At 45.0% G+C, this 20,674-nt stretch overlaps 1 protein-coding gene across 3 annotated transcripts in view; it reads right to left on the bottom strand.

The window, feature by feature from the left end:
* Positions 1–20,674, bottom strand: part of ARHGEF3 (Rho guanine nucleotide exchange factor 3) — a 305,070-nt gene that overhangs the window by 101,606 nt on the left and 182,790 nt on the right. The gene's annotated exons all lie outside the window — the stretch shown is intronic.

Genomic DNA, 20,674 nt, shown 5'->3' with positions numbered 1-20,674 from the left:
AAAACAGGCAATTTTTCATTCACAGGCACCCTATAAAGGCAATCCCACTGGAAAAACACAGTATTATTCCAGAAGGCTGCCCAATCAGTGCAGGCTAACTGTGGCTTGAGTCACAGAACCACAAAATGGGAAGGAAGCTCAGAGTTCAGTTGGTGCCCTCTCTATTCTCACCATAATCCCTGCTAGAAAAGGTCCTTGTTCAACTCACTGGGACTCTCCAGCTGTTCTCACACCCCCTTCATTTCTGAATATATCCTTCCCTCCCTCTCTCTTCTCCTACCCAAATCCCTGTTACAAAGAACTTTTAAAAAGAGAAAAAAATGTTCAGCAAAACTAGCCAATAGGTCAATCAAATCTGACAGTGATACAGTGTTATACACACACACACACACACACACACACACACACACACACACACACACTCTCTCTCATGTTTATATATAAATAAATCTATGCACACACACATATATATATACATTGATATCTATATTTACACATATACACTATATATACACATATACATACATGTATGTAAGTTTGTATCTATTTCCCAGTTCTCTGGACTGTACTTTGTTTTAATTCTTATAAATCTTCCTATGTTTCTCTGAATCCTTCATATTCATTTCTTATGCCACATGGTAATATCTGAATTGACTCCTGTATCATCTTTTGTGTGTGTGTGTGAGACAATTGGGGTTAAGTGACTTACCCAGGGTCACACAGCTAGTAAGTTTCAAGTATCTGAGGCCGGATTTGAACTCAGGTCCTCCTGACTCCAGGGCTGGTGCTCTATCCACTGCGCTACCTAGCTGCCCCTTGTATCATCTTTTTTTAAAGTTAAAATCTTATTTTTTTTCCAATGGACAAAAAATCTCTTTCTCCTATTCTGAACCTCACAAAGAAAAGAAAAAAGGAAAACAAAACCCTCATAACAAATATGTGTAGTGAAGAAAAGCCATTGACCATATCTGAAACATATGCCTCAATCTGTACCTTGAGTCCATTATCATTCCGCAGGAGGTAAGAAGCGTGTTTCATCATGCCATAATTGGTTTAGCCATTCCCCAATCAATGGAACAATTGCTTCTTTTAAAAATATATCTTAATTGGTATAATTTACTTTGACATCACCTATACTTCTGAATGTATCCCTTCAAGAGAGTTATCCTTTATTACAATGGATAGAAAAAAAAAGTCTGATATTTTTGGTAGGAATCCATTTTCACTTCCCAAGTCTCTCACTTCTACAAAGAAGTCACGGGAGGTGCCTTCTCCTATTTTCCTTTGGCATCAAGCCTGGCCATCACAATCTTTATTTTTGGTTGTTCTGCTGTTATTATTCCATTCTTTGGTATGTACATACTGTACATATTCTTTTCCTGGTCCTGCTCATTACATCATGTATCAGTTCATGTAAGTCTTCCTAGGCTTCCCTGAAATCTTCACATTCATCATTTCTTAGAGGTCAGTAACATACCATTACATTCATGTTCTATAATTTCTTTAGCCAGTTAGGTGTCTAAGGTGGGATCTGAGTTCAGGTCTTTCTAAGTCAAGTTAACTCCAAGTCAAACATTCTATCCACTGTAGTCATTTATTGAATGAATGCCTTCTGTATGCAGGGCACTATGTTGAACTTTGCTCAAAACCATTCAGTGATTCATTGGTCCCAACTACTCAGGAAAACAATTGGGAATTATATAAGAAAAGTGAGGGGACAGCTAGGTGGTGCAGTGGATAAAGCACCAGCTCTAGATTCAGGAGGACCTGAGTTCAAATCCGGTCTCAAACACTTGAAACTTGCTAGCTGTGTGACCCTGAGCAAGTCATTTAACCCTCTTTGCCCAGCAAAAAAAAAAGGGGGGGGGGGTTAAACTACTCTTACCCTTTGTTCAGAGATTCTACTCCTAGGCACATACTATACTGAAGGAGGTCAAAGGTGAAAAAAGGGTACCACATTTACCAACATATTTACCCTAACACTTTTTTGGGGTAGTAGCAAAAAATGAAACAAAGTTAGGTGCTACTGGACTGAGGAATCACTAGACAAATCACTGTGCAAGAATGTAATGAGATATTATAAGCAATGAGTACATGGGAAAGTTGAGAAACGTAGGAAGTTTATATGAGCTGATGCGGAGTGACGTCGGCACAGCCAGAAAAACAGAATACACAGTGACTACTACAATATACACAAAAAGAACATACACTGAAGATGAGCACAGTCTAATTTTAGTGCCTGACCTTGGCATTGGATAATCTCAGAGTTTTGGTGCTGGAAGAGAGAAAACCCCAGCAGGAATCCCTACTAATGACCGCAAAGCATAGACTGTAACAGATACCATGGAGGAGCAAGATGGCGGATGGCCAAGGAGGGCATCATGACCTTGGATCCATCCGAGATCTTGACTCATCAACCCTGAGAACCAAGCAGAGGAACACTTGCTGTGAGGGTGTTTTTTCTAGCAGAGGTCAGGTGAGATGGTGCCGTCAAAAGCTGACATTCTGTGATGCTATGGCTTCATATTTCCTTGTAAAAGGAAAACCCATTTGTAAGATAATCACTCCCTGTTTGGTTTCCGAAATCTGTATTTCTTACATATCATAAACACCTCACTCTGTGATCTGGCCATAGCTGACCCGCCCACACTCTCCCACTGCCATGCCTTTGCACGGGCTGTCCCTCATGCCTGAAACACTCTCCCATCCTAATTTCTACCTTATAGAAGCGCTTGTTTCCTTCAAGATTCAGGTGCCACTTTTTATACAAAGCCTTTCACGATTACCAACTCCCTCCAGCCGCCAGAGTGCTCCTTCTTCCAATCGCCTTGTATTAACTTTGCACAGATTCTCTATACACTTCCATGAGTGTCTCCACCAGGCTCTCACTCAGAGCCTATTGACTCTAAATCTACATACCACTGTAAAGTTCTTAGTTATATTGTTTCTAAGTCCACATTAAGCAGATGAAGAGCAATAGATGAGAAATGAGGCAGGCAGAAAAGGAAGGTGCCGGCAAGCACGGAAACAGTCAAACTAACACAAGCAGACTGGAGAACACCCAAAGCCCAGCAGCTGAGCAACACAGCCTCAGGTCCAACAGTTGCACCTGAGAATACAACAATCATCACTTTCAAAGATGACCCTGAGATACCTTGCTCAGGGAAGCAGAAGATGTATTTGAAAAACGATTTGTTTTCAACCTCCAGTAATTATTTTTTTTCTAAAAATGTGGCTGCTTAAAGAGGCATGTTATCAGCTGTCTGATTTATTGCACTAGCTAGAATGATTCCTTTGCAGAAGGTTACTACCAACTGCCAAGATTTTGTGGTATCAGGTTTGCTTGAATCAGGAGGCTGTTAGCAGAGAGGGATGGGTTTGGAGACAGAAGACTGGAATTTGGCTCCTGAATATGTTACTTACTACTTGTTTGACTGGCTTATTTGGTTTCTTCCTTCCTTCCTTGTTTGGGAGGCAATTGGGGCTAAATGACTTGCCCAGGGTCACACAGCTAGTAAGTGTCTGAGGCAGAATTTGAACTCAGGTCCTCCTGACTCCAGGGCCAGTGCTCTATTCATTTAGCCACCTAAGTACCCTACTTTCCTTAACTTTAAAATGAGAAGCTTGGACCAGAAGGCCTCCAAGGTCCTTCGGAGCTGGAGGGCTCCAGTCCTATGAGCTAAGCTCCCAGGTACACCTTTCTAGTATAAGAGTTGCCTCTTCCTTTTGCCTCAGACCCACAAGGCTTGTAAGTGCAAGGTACGGGCCCAAAGTCTGGCCACAATCACGGGATCACACGGCTCTACTTAGGACAGCAGGTGATTCTGTACTCTGCGGGGAATACCTGAAGCACAACGCGTCATCTCCCACCTCCGTGCCTTTGTACCGGCTCTCTCCCTGGCCTGGAAGGCTCTCCCTCCCTCACTTTGATTTCTTAAATCCATGGCTCCCCTCGAGACTCCACTCCGCCTTGACCTTCTGGGGGAGATCTGTCCTGGTCCTCCCGGAGGCTGGAGCCTTCTTCCTCTTGAAAAGCCCTTAATCTTCTACTGCCTTTTCTACCAGTAAGTGGTGTAGACCTGTGCATGCACTTGTTGCCTCCCATTCTGAAGGACCAGGACTGGTTTTTCTTTCTTTATATATCCAAGGCTTGACACAATGCTTAGCTCTTGGTAAGTGATCAATAAAGGCTCGTTGACTGATTGATTGACCATAGATTTGGAGTGGAATCCCTTCTACAGTCCAAACTCCTCATCTTACAGAGGAAGAAACCGAGGCAGGAAGCTTGGGGGAGTGAGTTGCCAGAGGTTATGGTGGCAGGAAGCAGCCAAGCCAGGGTTTACCCTCTGGTCAGAGAGGCCAAGAAGCATCCTCAGAGCTGACCCTGGCTGACCCTCGGCTCCTGAGACTTTTCCTTCAAGTTCCTGGGAGGAAACACTGGCGAAGAAGTTGCCTGAAGTCTCCATCCAGGGCCGATGGTTATTTTTAGCCTCATGAGGTTAAAAAAATGTATGTGTGTGTATATATATATATGTACACACACACACACACACACACACACGCACGCACGCACGCACACACACACACACACACTATAGCTTGATTTGTAAGACGATTAGAGATATTTTTCTGACGACAATTATGTCTTCTTAATCTGCCACATCCTCGTGAAAAATGTACACTGCCAAGGGAGAGAACTTTTACTCTCTGCCTCCCTTCCCCCAAGGAAATAGGAAACAAAACACATCATCGTACTGGATGCTAAACAAAGCTTGGCAAAGCCTTGGCTCTGAGATCATAGGAAGAGGGCTGGAGGGGACCTCAGGCCGCAGAGGTCAGCCCCCTCATTTTATAGAGGAAGAAGCAGAGGTGAGAGGTTAAGTGACTTGCCCAAGGTCACACAAGAAGGGAAGTCCCAGCGCCAGGATTGGAATCCAGATTCTGTGGCTTCACATCTAGCATCCTTTCGACTGTATTAGAAAAATAAATATATCTTTCTTTAAAGAAAAAATGGAATTCACTTAGTTCAGCAGTTATAGAGTAAACTCTTCTCCCTTTTAGGTAAGAGGCCTGTGGCTTATTAAGCGCTCTGCTTATGAAGACTTCACCACAATTTATCCTGCAATTAGGGCCAAGTGTATATAAGCCTCTGGCCTAGAAAATGAACCAGGAGTAAACAGGTCAGGTTCTGCTGGTACACATTTTTATTAATTACACTTGAGTGGTGCCGCTGATAAAGGCCTTGCTCAAACACAACAGTCAAGAACAGCAACATTCCCCTCTACCTCCTCCTTCTCCCCGCCCACTGTCTCCAAATACACAGGGAAGCCGGCTCTTCACGTCCTCCCCACTCACCAAGATCTTCAGGACAGGCAAAGACCCAAAGAGAACTCCCAGGGGCTGGGGGTGAAAGTGAGGGATTCCCTCCCCCGCCCAGATTTGGTCCTAGGGAGCACATAGAGGGTAAAGTGATTTGCCTAGGGCCACATGGCTAATAATGATTGGGGGTAGGGCCTTCCCGACTCCACTTCAGCAGGCTGCCTGTGTTTCTCAACTAGACTCATTTGATTTTGAGGGTGCCTAATTAAGGAAGGAATCCAGCAACTTAAAAATACTACAGTCTCCAGCTACACTCTCTACAATTACCAGTCCAGTCGAAAGTTGAATACCAAGTGATTAAGAGAAGTCCCTGGGCGGACAGCCGTGCTTCATCTCGCTAGGAGAGTCAGCGAGAGCTTAATTGTTTCTCCTCAGCAGCAATAATGGGAAAGCCAAGGTTGTCATTACAAATTAGTCAGCCCGGGGGGGCAGCTAGGTGGCGCAGTGGATAAAGCACTGGCCTTGGATTCAGGAGTACCCGGGTTCAAATCCAGCCTCAGACACTTGACACTTACTAGCTGTGTGACCCTGGGCAGGTCACTTAACCCCCATTGCCCCGCAAAAACAAAACAAAACAAAACAAATTAGTCAGCCCGGAAAACCAAGTCAGTATCAGAATCCACTCATTCTGGAGGGTAGCTGAACCCCACCGGCCTCCAGCGGTCAGCACCATCCACCTGATCCACCTCTTCAGACAGGACGAGCTCGTTCAAGTTCAAAAACACCCGGGCCTTGGATCTCCCAATTTTTGGGCATGACTTACCCAGACAGCCGCCATCTCATTCTCACAGCTCACGCTAACCTCTGGTTTCCAAACAAGAGAGCAACGTCCATCTGCAGGAGTGAATTCGACTTGCAATGTGCCTTTCAGGGACTGCCAAAGTCAGAGGGGCAAGCGTAGGGTCTGGAGGTAGTGGGACCTCCCCAGGACCCCAGCACCAAGATCGGGCATACACCACCCGATGACAAGCTATGGGTACGTTGGAAATATTTATGTTAGAGGTTTCTAAGGCTTTAGTTACATAGCTTTGTAGTCAGAAATTTCACCCCTGCAAAGAGTACTTAATTAGAAAAATTCTTGGGTGTGCTTTTACACATTACAGAGTAACTGTGTAATCACAGCTTTCTTCCATGGGTCATCTTTTTGTGTGACCACACAGATCCCAAAGAGCAATTCTGCAAGCAAGAGCCAATCTGCTCACAGAGAGCCACCACGGGAAGTCAGACCTTCTGTACAAAGTCAAAGTTCCGACATAATGAAGCTCAACATTATAAAGCACCGTCTGGGGGCAGCTACGATATTCACACACAGTTTCCCTCCTTAGAATGTACTCTCTTTGAGGGCAAGTAAGGAGGTTTTGCCTCTCTTGGATCCCCAGCATTTATCAGTCCTGCCTGGTATATGTAAGCACTTCATAAATGCTTGCTGGCTAGTGTTTGTTGGTTGACATTGTGGTTAAGGGAAGGGGAGGGAAAGGGGAAACCCCCGAGTGGGGCCTTGAAGGAAGGGAGGGAGTGATGACATTGGGGGATGTCCCAGAATCTCAGGGCTAGGAGAGAACTTAGGGGTGATCTAGGACAACCCGAGTCAGAGAGAGCAGCCCCTGTACAATGTACCTTGAGGAATACCCCTATTTCCCTGACCTGCGTGTGTGTTGCTGCCAGCCTTGTCTAGCATAGCATCCTATCACCCCATGTCCTTGCCCAAGCCCTTTTTTTTTTTTTTTTGGGTGAGGCAGTTGGGGTTAAGTGACTTGCCCAGGGTCACACAGCTAGTAAGTGTCAAGTTTCTGAGGTCAGATTTGAACTCGGGTACTCCTGAATCCAAGACCAGTGCTTTATCCACTGCACCACCTAGCTACCCCTTAAGCCCTTCTTAAAGCTCTCTCCTGTATAAACATCTTTTTTAAAAATATGAAGGGGGGGGGGCAGCTAGGTAGTGCAGTGGATAGAGCACCAGCCCTGGAGTCAGGAGGACCTGAGTTCAAATCAGGCCTCAGACACTGAACAATTACTAGCTGTGTGACCCTAGGCAAGTCACTTTACCCCAGTTGTTTCACCAAAAAAAAAAAAATGAACAGGCAGCAAACTACATGACTTATAATCATATTCATCTCTTTACAAGGATATCTTTTAAAATATATGAAATCTATCTTTAGAGACCCTTGTGTCCTACAAATCTGAGGTCCGCAAATTAGTTTTTTTACATACTATTATGATTTATTATTATAAATATAATTTTTATTGTTTCAAAAAATAATAAATATTATTTCAAGACTACAATTATGGACTCCCATGTGACCTCTATTTTATTTTATGCTTGAAAAGATTCTAAGAAGGCTTCTTAGGCTCCACCATACTGCCAGAGAGGTCTCTGACACAAAAAGTGAAACCTCATCCAGAGGAGGGACCATGCCTTGGAGAGTTGTCGCTGGGTCTGGAAAACAGCAGGTTCTCAGGGAATGTGGAGGCAATGTAGTACAAGGGGAAATGTGCTGAATTTGGAGTCAAGACCTCTGATGCTCACTACCTATGTCTTTAGGAGGCAAATCATGTGACCTCCCGGGGAGTGCCATTATTATCCCCATTTTGCAGAGGAGGAAACTGAAGCTGACAGAGATACCTGCAGCAGGTTATATCACTAGGAAGTGTCTAGGGCAGGATTTAAACTCGGCTCTTCTTGTGGCCCTCTCCAGTGTTCTCTACCTCTCAGACTATTTCTAAGAATGTCTAAGGTTCCTTCAAGCTCTAAATTTATGACTGTTTGTAGGTTCATAAAGAGACAATTGAGAAGGAAAGGTTGGAAGTCAAGGGGAACATGAAGGATAATAGAAAAGTCTGGATGAACACAGCAAGGGGACCCAGGAAGCTCTTCTCGGACCACTTTGATCTTCTTAGGAGGCAAGGTAGAGCTGGAGGCAGTTGTGGGGGATGTGAGAGAAAATCAGTAAGAGATGTGTCAAAAGGACTGGAAGGCAGGGATGGGGGCTCGGAGGACGTCAGATAACAGCAACCATGTGCCTGGCACATAGTAAAGCTGCACTCAGTCAATGTCTGGTAATTAACCAAAACCTGAAGAAGCCCCCATCGGCAGTGTCTCATGATTTCCTTCAGGCATGTGCTGTCACACATGTAAGAGCAGAGAAGGAGGCTGCTGGAGCTACATGGGGCTTCTACATTTGTTGCCTCAGGTTCCTCACCTCCCCATCTTCTGCCACCTGGCTTCTGATCCCACAGGGTAGTGGATGTAGTGCTGGGCCTAAAGTCAAGAAGATCCAGGTTTGAATCCTATCTCAGGCACTCAGTAGCTGTGTGGCCCTGAGTAAGCCACTTAACCACTCTGGTTTCATCATCTATAAAATGTGGGCACTGGGGCAGCTAGGTGGTGCAGTGGATAAAGCATAGGCCCTGAATTCAGGAGGACCTGAGTTCAAATCCAGCCTCAGACACTTGACACTTACTAGCTGTGTGACCCTGGGCAAGTCACTTAACCCCAATTGCCTCGCCAAAAAAAAAAGAAAAGAAAAGAAAAAGAAAATACAAAGCTCAAACACTATCTTCTCCATGGAGCCTTTCCTGATCTCCCCAACTGCTAGTGCCCTCCCTCCCCATCTACCTTGTTCTTAACTGCTTGACATTCACTTTATATTCATACTGCATGTATATTTTTATAGGCTCTGGTTGTCTCCCTTGTTAGAATAGGCACTCCTTGCGAGTAGGGGGTCTTTCATTCTTTGTACTTGTATCTCCAGCTCCTGGTGCAGGACCCAGCACATAGCAAGTGCTTAACAAATACATTTGGACTGATTAATATGACAGAAACCACTGCTCCCCATTCCAAGGTTGCCTTTTCCTTCCCCTCGTGTCCCTCAAGCAGCACAGACATTTCCACCCATATTTGTGTCCTTGCAATCATGGGAGTCAGGGGTGGGGTGCAGTGAGGGGGTGGGACCTGCAAGGAAGACTCCCATGAGCCATCACACTCCATATCCAATACTGCTCATCATTGGGGAAGACACACTCGAATCTTGCCCCAGTCTGGAACTTCCCACAGCTGACCAGTGAGCAAGCGCCCCGTCCAGACTAGCTGTCTGAGGCCAGTTGCCTATTTACCAACCCTCTAAGGGGGAAGAAAACATTTCCATGGACATGGTGTCTTTACTTCCTAATCCTCTGGATTAGATTCCTCGAAAAAAGGATAAAAATAACCTTGTTCATATCTCCCAATTCAAACTCATTTCTTGGCTGTCTGGTGGAGGCCAGACTTGAGAGGAACTCACCTTTGCCCTCATGACCACGATAAGAGCTACTCAAATTGTGCAAGTCCTAGATGATGTGATAATCTCAGGCTTTTGCATCCAGGTGTTTCTCCCAGGGAAATAACAATAAAATGTCATGGATGTTTCAGGCCTGTCCTTTCCTTGAAGATAGTACCCACTGATTTCAACAAAAACTCTGCATGGGGCAGCTAGGTGGCGCAGTGGATAGAGCACCGGCCCTGGAGTCAGGAGTACCTGAGTTCAAATCCGGCCTCAGACACTTATCACTTACTAGCTGTGTGACCCAGGGCAAGTCACTTAACCCCAACTGCCCTGCAAAAGAAAACAAAACAAAAAACCAAAAAAAAACTCTGCGTGAATATCTAGATGCCACAATAGCTAGAATACTGGGTCTGGAGTCAGGAAGACTAGAGTTCAAATCCTGCCTCAGATCCTTCCTGGACAAGTCACATAATCTTTCTCAGTCCTAGTTTTACCCATCTATAAAATGGAAGTAACAGTAGCACCTACCTACCCCCAGGGCTGTTCTGAGGGTCAAATGAGATAATACAGGTAAAGTGCCCTGGAAAACCTCCAAGCACTATATAAATGCCAGCTGCTACTTATCATATCCTAGGGTAGATATGGGCCTTATGATACAGCTATCATATCTTTGGGCAAGTAGGTGGCACAGTGGATAGAGCACTGGGGCCTGGAGTCAGGAAGACTCATCTTTATGAGCTCAAATCTGGCCTCAGACACTAGTTGTGTGACCCTGGGCAAGTCACTTCACCTAGTTTGCCTCAGTTTCCTCACCTGTAAAATGAGCTGGAGAAAGAAATGCAAACCACTCCAGTATTTTTACCAAGAAAACCCCACATGGGGTCACAGAGAGTCGGAGATGACTGAAGAATGATTGAAAATTCTCCCACTTAGAATAGCTTACAGTGGAAGAGACAATTATTCTATAAGGATCTGGTAACCCTGCAGAGTTATCAGGGCTGGACTTTTCTGAAGTCATAGGAAATGCTCTCTTTGAATTTACAGGGAGGGAAACTGAGATTTAAAAGGTGTATTTAGGAGATAACAGGGAAACCAGGGCCAGCTGCTCTGGAGCCTGAGAGTCAGCAAACTCTCCTCATTTCTCTTGTCTAATATCTAAAACACTTCAATGGAAATAAAACCCGAAATCGTGGCTTTGTCTGGTATCCTCCCAGCCCTGATCTGACTTCTATTTGATCTGGTCCTGAGAGAACAAACAATAGGCACCAATATGATCAGTTACAGGAATGAAATGGACATCTTTCAGGCATGAGGCATGAACTAATGGGATAAGTCAGATGGGATCACATCAAGCAGATCAAGAGAGTTTTGTTTTAATGACTACCCTTCTGGCTCCCCTCAGAAAAATCCCACCTTCGTGACTCAGAGGGTTCTGAGTCAGATGCTCAAGGGAGAATTGAATGAGACAGAATGCAGTCATGCCCCAGCACATCTGGGGAATAATATCAACACACACTGATGCAGTGCTCTCAAGTGCGCAAAGCGTTTTACCAAATACAGATTTCCACTGGAGTCCCACAACAGCCCCTGAGAGGTATTTACAAGAGTCATTATCAGCTTTGTCCAGATGAAGAAACTGAGGCTCCCTCTTCTCCCAAATGCATTCTGCTGCTAACTCCTCCTTGCTCCTCTCCCCCATCCTACAGGAAGAGGGGGCCCTTCTCCTTGATGAGGGAAACTTTTGGCAAGGGTGCAAGGGATCCCATTCATTCCATCCTGTCTTCTCCCTCAATCTCTTTCCGTCTACTGGCTGCTTTCCTGTTGCCTACAACTATGCCTACATCTCCTCCATCCTCAAAAAAACAAAACAACACCACCTCCTCAACTGACCCATCTCTCCCTGCTTGCTGCTATCATCCCATCTCTCTCCTTTTTGTGGTTAAATTCCTTGAGAAGGCTGTCTTTCCCCCTCACTCTCTTAACTCTCTACAATCTTGAAGACCTCATCATTCAACCAAAACTTCCCTGAAGTTCCTATGATCTCTTTGTTTTTTTTTTTTTTTGGTTTGGTTTTGCAGGGCATTGAGGGTTAAGTGACTTGCCCAGTGTCACACAGCTAGTAAGTGTTAAGTGTCTGAGGCCAGATTTGAACTCAGGTCCTCCTGACTCCAGAGCTGGTGCTCTATCCACTGTGCCACCTAGCTGCCACCTCCTATGATCTCTTAATTGCCAATTCCAGTGGCCTTTTCTCAATCCTCACCTTCTTGTCCTCTCTGCAAACTTTAACCCTTTTGATCCCCCTCTTCTCCGTGATATTCTTGTCTCCTGGCTCTCCTTTTTATCTGGCTGCTTCTTCTCAATCTCCTTTACTAGATCACAGAGTAAGTAGGGAAGGGGGAGAAGGAAGAGAGCGTGTGCTTGAGCGGGGGGGAAGACTGGATTGGAAAGGTAGGAGGGGGCTAGGTTATAAAGAACTTTAAAAGCCAAACAGAATATTTCTTCTTTCATCCTGGAGGTCCCCAGAGCACAGATGGGTTATGTTACTTGCCCAGGGTCACAGAACCAGTTTGTGTCAGGTACGACTTGAACCCAGGTCCTTCCTGACTCCAAGGCTAGCTTTTCATCCATCTCACCAAGCTATCTCTTATATACTTATAGTTAGCTGAATAGTAAGCATTCATCTACCTCACTTAGAGGGTTTAATGTCTGTCCTCGAGGAAGCAATGGATTTTTATTGAATGAGCACTAATCATTATCAGCAGGTCTCCGGTTCCTTATTTAGCCAAACCAGTAAAATGGCTTTATTTTTATCCTAATCTCAGTGAATCATGCATTCATTCAACCCCTACTGGCATAATAACCTACCTTGTTCAAAGCCTCCTTCTGCATTTTCCTGGGAATTACACAATGGACTCTAAGCCTCTTTGTCCATATATAACTTCATGATCATTTGCCGAAACTTACATAACTTTTGACAGGCACTCTTGAGAGTCAGGGCTTTTGGTGTTGGGGTTTTTTTTTTTAAACTAGACTTACACAGAGTGATATTTTGAAAAAAAAAATGCCCCCCAGCTCCCTTTTTACAGTAAATCTTAAACATTCCGTGTCCAAAACTAAAAAGCTCTCACATTAATAACTTTGTTTTCCTCCCAGCAATACCAAGGCTGTTGACTTAAAGATAATGCTTCGTCAACACTAATAACCCAAAATAGTCAGATCCTCCTAACTCTGGGTAATACAACACCAAATTTAATTACTGGACAAAGAAAACACAGTTTGTTTTCTATTTCAAGACACCGTTCTCAAAGTCCGCAAAGGAGGGGAAGAGGGTTTCTGAAAACACATTTTTGTGCCGGTTGATTGTTTCGAGAATTTGGAGAACAATGTGTTCTAAAAATACCTCCCCATCCATCCATCTTCCTCTACTTCCCCCACTTTGTGAGCCGCTGGACACCATATGCTGAGGCCATGACAGATGAATCACTCTCTTAGAGCCTGCAGCTCCAATTCTTTCCAGTATAGTTCTCCATCCTGAAGTGATCCAGTTTATAGGTTTTCTGAAGTGTCTGCCATGATCTTACATTCTTGCTTTGCTGGAGCCTGTTGACTATGTGCTTAACATATGAGTAAATCTTGCCTCTCCACTGGTGGCATGACAAATAATATGTCCCCCACGGACCAGTGAGGGATGACCACTGGATACTCCATGGGCTCTATGAGTATCCGTGCAATGTCAAGAGAATGTCAGGATGACCCCTGGGTCACTGGGTGGGCTGATGAGAAGATGTGGACAGGAGCCTCACAGTCCTGGAAGGCTTGGATGGGTTCAGAACATCCTTCCATGAATGAAATCACCAATACATCCAAGTATCTGAATGAGGCCCCGTGATTTGGTAATTTTACAAAGGCAGGGGGTGCCTAACAGACTATTGGGGAGGTCAGAACATTGTTACTCATCTTTCTAGATGGCCTTAGGGTTTGGAAAGCACTTTCTTCCCAACCCTCTTTCTAAGTAGGAAGTATGAGTGTTGTTGTCAGCCCCATTTCACAGATGCCCGAGAGGACAAATGGTTCATTTGTTCAAGGTCACAATATGAGTAATTATCGGTGCCAAGATTTGAACTCAGGTCTTTTCATTCCCAAACCAGCACTTTTTCCTCTAGACTAAACCAATGGATTTGAAGTCAGATGAACCCTAGTGTGCTGGAATGAGTGCTCGGCTGATGAGGTGCTGGGACAGGATGTTTTCACCCTCATTAATCTCAAAATATCACTGAGTCACCTTGTGCCTGAGTATTTCCTAACTAAATGATCAAATTCTTCCACGAGATGTCAGACAGATGGAAAGCAAAGGGTGAGGAGAGGGCTGGAGGTGAAGAACGCTTGGACAAGATGAGGCTGAGGAGTAGGAAGGAGCAATGGGCAGTCAGAAAGTTTCCAAAATAGGAGGCAGAAGGGAAGAGGACTCTGGAGCCATTCACACGGGAGGCAGCACGCATCTGTCACAGGCTTCAGGGTGGAAGGGACTTCAGCCTGTGCTTAGGCCAATCTGACCCAAACAAGAATCCCCTCTTCCAACACGCCTAAGAGGCAGGCATCTGCATTGTGCTTGTGGAAGCAATCTGCTCCACGTTTAGAGAGCTCTACCCCCTCTCCCAAGGGGCAGCAGGACACCCGGGGCTAAAGCTGGCTTTGAACCTCCCCGATCTTCCTCGGTCCAAGGGCTGCCTCTGAAACCTACTAGCCCTGTGGCCACAGGCTTGACTGTAACCTCTTAGTGCATTCATCTTATTTTCTGAATAACAACTTGGTTTTTTCCCCAATTACATGTAAAAACAATTTCTAATGTCTGTTTTTTTAAAATGTTGAGCTCCAAATTCTCTTCCTCTCCCCTCCCTGCTGTGCCTAGGGGATACAGTAAGATGCACTTATTAAGCATTTCCTATGTGCCAAGAACTGTGCTCCATATATATGCCCAAAGTCAAACAATCTCACCCCTACGGAGCTATCCTTCTAACCAACAAAAGGGAAGAGAAAGGGGTGTGTGCATTTACATGCGTACATGTGTGTACATGTGTTTGCATGTGCATGTGCATGTGTGTGCATGCAAATCTCCATGGGGGGCATGGTCATGAAGCCATGATACTGAAGTGTCCCTTTGCTGGGCAACTCTCCTGGATGTGACACAAATGGCTTATCTGACTGCCAACTGTCTAACCTTCCCCGGGTACAGCTTCCTCACATGAGAGCAGTAGATGCTCCCTGGGCTCTGGAGGTATCCCGGCAATGTCAAGAGGTTGGATGGTCCCCAAGGTCCCTTTCAGTTCTAAATCTATGAGGCCACGATTGGCTGTGGTGGGAATTTCCATACTGGGAAGTAGGCTTCCCCCCTTTCAAAGGCCCAAATGCCTCTTCCATGGGCAGCTCTTCTGTCTTCTCCTGGGCTTCTCTTGCCAGCTCCTTCACACGACACAGATTCCAGAACCTTCACTACCCCCATTGGCCTCCTCTGTGATCTCCGAGTAGGGCAGAAACACCAGCTCCCCAGTCCTAGGCCTTGCCTCTCTTCAGCTAAGATGAGATGAATGTAGAGACTGACTCCGGCGTGCTTCCCCAGGTGACGGTCAATGCAGGAACACATTAGCACTGTGACTGGGCACTGCTGTCCTGGCTGCAGATTTCAACTTAGCGCTGTCTTAGGAGGTCGTCTGAAATTACACGTCAAAGCGATAGCTCTCATCTCTGAATGAGAGGAGCCCAGGTCCGGAGGTAGAAGAGAATTCCCAGGCCTTGTCCGACCTCTTCATTCTACAGAGGAGGAAACTAAGCCCCAGGCAAGTTAAGTAACTGAAGCTCATAGATTCAGAGCTGGAATAGACCTCAGATCACCTCTAGTATAATCCCTTTATTATACAGATGAAGAAACTGAGACCCAGGCTGACGAACTGACTGAGGATCACAGTGTTAGAACTGCAAGGGACTTGCCAAGCCATGCAGGAAGGAGGAAACAGGCACTTATGAAGCACCTACTATGTGGCAGGAACTGTTCTAAGCACCATACAAAGAACTCATTTGATTCTCACTACAACCTTCAGAGGTAGCTTACCCCATTTTTACAGTTGAGGAAACTGAGGCAAACAGAGGTTAAATGACTTGCCTCAGGCTCATACAGCCTAACAGAGGTTAGATTTGAATTCAGGGCTGATCCGACTCCACATGTCAAAGACCTGCAGCTTCCCTCCTTTAAAAGGAATTGCAGCACCTCTACAACCGAGTAGACGGTCCTTAAGCTTGGCTGTGGCCAAAAAGTTCACCCTTTCTCACACTGCAGGTGAGTGTGACCTTAGCTAGGTTAGTCCTGAGATGATGGATACAAATCTATCCATCCATCACGGGGCCCAGATTCAAAAATCTTCCAGCTTGTTGGGACCTGGAAGCAGAACTTGCGGTCTGCTGGTCCAGACTTTGAGAGAATCCGGGACTCTCTGTCATGATGGCAGAGAATGGCTCTGATTGGTCACAAAAAATTCTATTTCGGGGAGGTGAGGAAATTGACACAGCACACCACCCCCCACCCCCACTTGATTTTGTAAATATCACAAAATCTCCTGAGATTAAATGACTGCTTTCCATGCACTAACAGAAAGCTCCCAAATGAGGTTCCCTGTTCTGCGTTCATTATAACGTACACAGTACTTTGGTTCTCTGTGATTCTTTTCCCCTTTCCTCCCCCCACATTACTGCAAAGTAAAATGCAGAAAAGCTGATTCACATTTTTAAAGAGAAATCTATTTGTATAAGATGCCTGTCTCAATAGTCAACTTTTAGAATAAAATGTGAAGTATGCAGCTGCTAATCTCTCAGGCTTCGGTGCTGGCTAGCTGAGTCATCAAATCCTGATTCGATATGCCCCACTGAGCCAATCAGTCATTTTTTTTCTTTTTTAGCTCAGAAGAACTACAGCTTTCTCAAAAGCAGGCTTTGTGGTCATTCCCTATACATACAGATCTTGGTTTGAAGTAGTGGTAACCAACCCCAAAGGCTGTTGTTAATAGTTCTGAAACCAAGTGGTCAGCAATGACCACAGAGCCAGACCCACAGAACCCCAGAGTTAGCATGGACCTCCACACCCGTGAGGTGAAGCCAGCCCCATCTATCATGTACCTGAGAAATGGTCTTCTGTTCTCTTTCTGCTGGGAGACTTCCCATGAGGGGGAAGCTTCACCCTCCTGAGGAAGGAGCCTGTTCCCTTACAGGGCAGCTCAGATTGGAAGGAAATTTTTCTTTTTGTTGAGAAAGAATAAACCTTCCTCTTCATAATGTCTCCCTTCTGCTCCCATTCTGTCCTCTGGGGCCAAGCAGAAGAGGGCTGATCCCCTTTGTACATCAGAGTATCAACTCGAAAGGATCCCTGATGTGTAAACTCTCTAGAAGACTAACAGAAGTAGAGTTTTTAGAAAAGCAAGGAATGGGAACCAGGAGAAATAGCCTCCTTTAAAATATTAAGTTGAGGGGCAGCTAGGTGGCACAGTGGATAGAGCACCCGCCCTGGATTCAGGAGGACCTGAGTTCAAGTCCGGACTCAGACACTTAACACTTACTAGCTGTGTGACCCTGGGCAAGTCACTTAACCCCAAGTGCCTCACAAAAAAACAAAAAACTAAAACTAAAATATTAAGTCGCTAAGAAGGTAGAGGATGAAGATGGTTTCTGGAAGAATAGACTTTTCTTCTCCCCTTTCTTCCAAAACTGACTTCCCTTCTAGCAGGAGAAAGAAGATCTAAGATCCAAAGAACAAGGAACCAATTTCACACAACTAACTGAATAAGGAACCTTCCACTTAAATTACTGACCCTGGTTTATTAGCAAAAATCTAATAGAAGCCTTCACTATCATTAGCTTTAAAATATCACTGAGTGACTTCGGGCCTTAGTATTCCTAATTAAGTTTCCAAATTCTTCCAGAAAATGTCAGGCACACAGAATAGAAAAAGAAATATCTGCAGCTACCACAGCCATCTTCACCACCCTTACCACAATGGCCAGATTTTTGCTTACTCACTTCTGGGGTTTGGTTTGAATCTGACGGCCTGAGTTTTCCTCTTAGCTCTATCACTGACTGCCTGGGAGACCTAGGACAAATCACTTCATCTCTCTATGCCTCAGTTTCCTTATCTGCAAATGAAGGAGTTGGGCAGGACAACCTCTAAGGCCTTGAAATCAGTGACCCCATTAGCTGACATCTCACCGTTTTATGAGATTTTCATAGGTCACGGGTTCATTGGAACACAAATTTAGAATAAAAAACAACATTGTTTTGTGAGCTTTTGAATAATTTTGAAATGGTTCTTAAGATAAGTAGACCCTCTTGTGAAACCCCAAATAATAGTTACAACCAGGAACCCAGGAATGCTCTTTGTTTAGACTTTTCTCTCAGTTGGGCAATGACTTTACTAGTAAATTCTATGCAATGTTATTTCTTTGAAAATGTACAGGGGGGCGGCTAGGTGGCGCAGTGGATAGAGCACCGGCCCTGGAATCAGGAGTACCTGAGTTCAAATCCGGCCTCAGACACTTAACACTTACTAGCTGTGTGACCCTGGGCAAGTCACTTAACCCCAGTTGCCTCACTAAAAAACAAAAACAAAAAAGAAAATGTACAGGGCAGGGCAACTAGGTGGCGTAGTGGATAGAGCACTGGCCCTGGAGTCAGGAGTACCTGAGTTCAAATCCGGCCTCAGACACTTAACACTTACTAGCTGTGTGACCCTGGGCAAGTCACTTAACCCCAACTGCCTCACTAAAAAAAAAAAACAAAGAAAAAAAGAAAATGTACAGGGCAGCTGGATGGCTCAGTGGATAAAGCACCAACCCTGGATTCAGGAGGACCTGAGTTCAAATCTGACCTCAGACACTCGACACTTACTAGTTGTGTGACCCTGGGCAAGTCACTTAACCCTCATTGCCCCCCCCCCCAAGATGTACATCAGAGTTTCTCTAAACCAGAGTAACGCATTTCCTGGAAACAGTAAAACCTACTTGGATAACATCTCAAACCAACAGATATAGATGGTCCTTCAATTCCATACCTCAGGCCTGATAAGGAGGCAAATAAATTTTTTTTTTTTTGGTGAGGCAATTGGGGTTAAGTGACTTGCTCAGGGTCACACAGCTAGTAAGTGTTAACTGGCTGAGGCCAGATTTGAACTCAGGTCCTCCTGACTCCAGGGCTGGTGCTCTATTCACTGTGCCACTTTGCTGCCCCGGGCAAATCAATTTTTAAAAATTATCAGAATACTGCTCCCATTGGAGAAGGCAGCCTGGGCTTCCTTGAAGAGAATGTTCAACTTTAAATGCCTTAACTATTCTCAGTAATACAGTGATCCAAGACAATCCCAAAGGACTAAAGATGAAGCATACTATTCATCTCTAAAGAAATAACTGGTATTGATTGAACCCAGACTGAACCATGCTATTTTTCACTTTCTTTCATTGTTTTTTTTGGATTCTTCTTTTACAAAATGTCTAATATGGTATTGTTTTACATAATTGCATATGTATAACCTATATCTGATTGCTTACTACCACAGAGAGTGGGGAGGAGAGGGAGGGAAGGAGGGATAGATTTTGGAAATCAAAACTTTATTATTTGGGGGGGGGGCAATGAGGATTAAGTGACTTGGCCAGGGTCACACAGCCAGTAAGTGTCTAAGTGTCTGAGGTCGGATTTGAACTCAAGTCCTCCTGAATCCAGGGCCGGTGCTTCATCTATTGTGCCACCTAGCTGCCCCTGGAATTCAAAACTTTAAATAAAAACGTTTATTTTTTTTTTTAAAAAAAGAGCCTGTTCAAGTCACCTCCCTCAAGATGCCACCACCCCCTGCCCATTCTCCTAAAAGTTACCTTTGCATTAAATCTATATATTTTGAATTGAGTTTGGCACATATATGTTGTTTTTCCCCAACAGAATGTAAGCACCATGAGGGCAGGGCAGACTTTGGTTTGGGTGTTTATACCCCTAGGGCTTTGCTCGGTGCCTGGCAGACAGGAGGCAATCAACACATTCTAGATGAATGAATGAATACTGTTTTTATTCCTCATCCCTAGTGAGAAAAAAAACCAGTTTTTAAGGGATGTAAAGTTGCTAAAATTCTAGCTATACTGTCTAAAATATCTAATGAGTGGTCGCCAAGCTTTAGCAAGAGTTTAGACTTTTAAGCATTTATTAAGGAGAATAAAAATTTGGTGAAGAGAGAGAGAAAGAACCCTAGATTTATCTATCTCAGGAGCCCGCATTTCTGCTCCGCTTTCCACAACAGTCCTGACGAAAAAGAGCGAGAGAGAGCCAGCCTGGCCCCTTCTTCCTCCCACAATCCTCCTGTGAAACTGGGAACATCAGGGGGCAGCTAGGTGGCTCAGTGGATAAAGCACCAGCCCTGGATTCAGGAGGACCTGAGTTCAAATCTGGCCTCAGACACTTGACACTTACTAGGTGTGTGACCCTGGGGAAGTCACTTAACCCCCATTGCCCCACAAAAACAAAAACAAAAACAAAAACAAAAAACTGGGAACATCCTATCCACTCACTCACACATCTCCAAGCTAATTGGCTGGTAGCTTTGATAGACAGTACCCACGAGCAAACGTCACTTCCTGACACCAATGAAAGCTGTCTGGCTTGCCCTCAGATGCTTCTCCTCATGGCGGAGCTTTCCTACAGTAACTCTCCAGCAGGTGGCGTCACTCCAATCGTTACAGGAAGAATAAACCAGAGTGGGCCTTTCAACCCCGGGCTCTCTTTGAATCTATTCTCCATCTTTGTGGAGGCTCTTTGGACAGGTGAGGACAGCCATGCTTAATGACAAAGACTGTCACGATCCCTGGGTCGCATGGTGGCAACTGTCTGGTGGTCCCCTCCTCTTGGCTATTCCTCTTCATTCCCTCCAGATAAGTCCTCCCCACACTGACCTCAGGTATTCCCATGAGGCACGGTGCCCTAAATGCCTGTGTCCACAAGGCCCGAGGCTTCTTATG

The sequence above is a fragment of the Dromiciops gliroides genome, chromosome 1 (genome assembly GCF_019393635.1).
Source record: "Dromiciops gliroides isolate mDroGli1 chromosome 1, mDroGli1.pri, whole genome shotgun sequence".
In the NCBI taxonomy this organism is placed as follows: domain Eukaryota; kingdom Metazoa; phylum Chordata; class Mammalia; order Microbiotheria; family Microbiotheriidae; genus Dromiciops; species Dromiciops gliroides.
This window is presented reverse-complemented; position numbering and strand designations above follow the sequence as displayed.